We start from the raw sequence: 3,392 nt of genomic DNA on the forward strand, positions 1-3,392 counted from the left end.
GGCGGTGGCGGATCCGGGGGCCGGGGCCGGGCGCCGGGCGGCGGTGGGGGGCGCCGGGCGACGGGCGGCGGCAGGGGGCTCCGGGCGGCGGCGGGAGGGAGAGAGGAGGGAGGAGTGAGGAGGGAGTACTGACGGGGGGAGTAGTGAGGGGGCCGGCCGGTCACTTAAGTGCTTGGGCGGCCGGGCAGGTAAGTCGCCGAGTGTCCTAGGGGTGACACTCGGTGAAGGGTTTGCCGAGTGTCTACCCTAGGACACTCGGCAAAGTTATTTTAAAAAAAAATTAAAAAATATCTAACCATTTTAAAAAATTGTTAAAAATTTACATGAAATAATATATATTCTCTATTCACTGTACAAAAAATTTTGTAGTCCAATCAAAACTCGACCGTCATTTCGAGTCTAAATCTTATCGAACCCTCTCAAAGTTACTATTCTTCTTCTGAGATGCTTCGGTTTGTAATCATTGTACATGATGAAATGTGCAAATCCTTCTTAATTTTTTTCCATAGCCTCCATGTATTATATCATCACATCATGACAAATCTCATGATTGCAGACTTTGCTTGTTTTTTTTACAATTTAAAAATACTACTGCCACACGTTCATGGTCGTGTTTCTTGAACAAGATGTTCGAAATTTTTTTTCATTTCATGGGTCAGATCTCAAATTGGGCCAAATAACATGAATATCATTTTTCTTCTCATTTTGTTCCATAATTTGAATCACTTGCAGTTCAAATTTGACTTATACCAAAAATTTCCTTGAAATGCAATTAATTAAATAAATATAGCAAATGAATCCTAAAATATACCAAATTTTAACATGGAGTACCACATGTTGTATGTGGGGAGTAGAAAAAATTTCGTGGTGAAAAGAGGAAAAAAAATTATTTTTTTGCCGAGTGTCAAAAAAACACTCGGCAAACCCCCCTCTTTGCCGAGTGTTTTTTTTGACACTCGGCAAAGAGGGTGGTTTGCCGAGTGTTTTTTATTTGACAGTCGGCAAAGCCCCGATTTGCCGAGTGTTTTTTATTTGTCGAGTATTTTTGGCTTGGCACTCGGCGAAGAGCTTGTTTGCCGAGTGCTCGAAAAAAACACTCAGCAAAAAAAATACACTCGACAATTTCTAGCTTTCCCGTAGTGGACACGCATCAACATTGTGAAGGATGCATAGCAGCTGATGAATGATTTGATGGTTTAGGCCTCAAAAATCATTGGTACAATACGGATGGTCTTCCCCTGTACCCCCTTATGGTCTGCAGTTCATTCCGTTGATGCCTTTGTTTATGACCTTTTTGAGGTTCGTAAGGCAGACTGTCCGCAACCATATAAGGCGGAGGGTCCGCAACTCATTCTGTTGACTTAGTTTGATTATGTTGGTTTTGACTTTTGTAAAGCAAACGGTCCACACTCCAAGGCCGGACAATCCATCATTCTGTTTGAGTTTTCGATCTAATTTTGTGAGTTTGTGCACTTGTGCCCTGACATTTCGCCATGAGGTTCAGATAATCCGCCCCTCTACCAGTCCACCAGTAACTTCCGGATGGTCCGCAAGTTACCATATAGTGATGTCTTGATCATTTTGTCGCAATTCTAGCTAGAGTTTGCTGATGCTTTTTGTGAGATTGCTTTCTAACTTGATTGCTAGGTTTACACTACTAGATATAGTCTTCACCAACATCATATCACCGCTTTAGATGAACAGGCGGTCGTATCCTTTCACCGCCAGATTAGGAGGAAATGGGGCAGCGACCATTGAAACCATCGATGATGATGCTTTTTACTGCCGGTTGGTGGCTAAAACCGGGTGAAAGTATCACCGTCGGTTCTTCCTATCATTCGGTAGAGATACTTGGCACGAACCCGAAAAACGAGTTCAATCAACTTAATTTGTGTCTAGAGTCAAGCCCCCACTCTCTCCTTCTAGCACTAGCACATGCCACTTCGCCTCTCTCCCTCATGCCACACGTACACTTCCTCTTTCCTCTCTTTCACACCTCCCTCCCTCTTTGTCAGGGATAGATCCCTAGTACTCGCAAGGAAGGAAGAAGACAGACTCCTACTAGGATTTCCTTGTAATCCTACTAGGACTCATACCGTTTACTCCTCCTAGGACTCCTTATAATCCGACTAGTTCTCCCACCTCCTGAAGTATGTAAAGGAGGCGAGGGTATCTAAATCGGCAGAAAACCAGAACCACCAACAATAGCCAACAACTAGGCTACTCAACACTCAAGCGTAGGGCGCAATATACAACACCCAAATAGGACGTAGGGTATTACGCTACTCTGGTGGCCCGAACCTATATAAATCCGTGTATTGTGTCCTTGCTTTTACCTTCAAGTTTCAGGTCCGGTGATCCCCCACCGACAAATTGACTATCTCAGATACTCTCTTGGTAGGTTGCCGGTATAAAACACCGACACTCCCTCCCTCCACTTCTTTCTCAAGAGGTCGGCGGATTCGCATCACCTTCCTCTGCCTCTCCTCCCCCTTTTGCGCCGGATCTGTGCCGCCTCTCTCTACCTCCCCTCCACTCCAGATCTAGCACGGTGGGGCCCTGGTGGCACACGGTATGGCGGAGCTCCACCATGCATGCGTGAGGAGCGGCAGGCCACGGGGAGGAGCAGCGTGCAGGCCGAGGTGGGGCGACGATGGCGGCTGGAGGTGGAGGGGCGCAGCGGCCAGAGGTGGAGGTGCACAGCATTGGTTTTATTCTTATTTCTTTTTATTTTTGGAAAAAGGCATCACCGCTAATTACCCATTCGGTGGTGACGAGACCCTATCAACACCAACCCAAATCTAACGGGAGTCCAAACCGGTGGTGATGCATAGTTTGAGGCCGATGGTGATAGGGTGCGGTGCAATAGTGTTAGCAATTTGTCTACAGTTGCGTGCCTTGATGTTGATAGAAGATAGGGTCATACGAGGTTGTTTCCGGGACAGAGGCCACTATTCTCAGCTAGAATTTTTGAGGCTCCTATTTACCCCTCTAGTTGCCGTACTGATCCTTTAGAAAAAATAGCACCGGCTACGCTCACAACCTGCAGGTCTTGGATTCCTTAAGCTGATAAATTGTTCCCTTCACAAAGCCTGCCGGTGTCCCGTAGGTAGATGATAAATGTTTGTGTTTTTGCCTCTTGCAGAGAAAAAATATTGTAGTTATTAGTAGTATATATATAGTCTCTTGGTTCTAAGTATAGCTTTTAATATACACCTAGATATATATTATGTCTAGATACATTTTAAAAATTATGTATCTACAAAAGTCAAAATGAATAGTATTTTGAGACGGAGGGAGTAAGTACGTATACATAATGTTATTTTATTATGTGAGAGTTATTTTTTAAATATAAGAACAATAATGGCTGGCTATATTTCCAAGCATGTATA

The sequence above is a fragment of the Setaria italica genome, chromosome V (assembly GCF_000263155.2).
Source record: "Setaria italica strain Yugu1 chromosome V, Setaria_italica_v2.0, whole genome shotgun sequence".
Classification (NCBI taxonomy): domain Eukaryota; kingdom Viridiplantae; phylum Streptophyta; class Magnoliopsida; order Poales; family Poaceae; genus Setaria; species Setaria italica.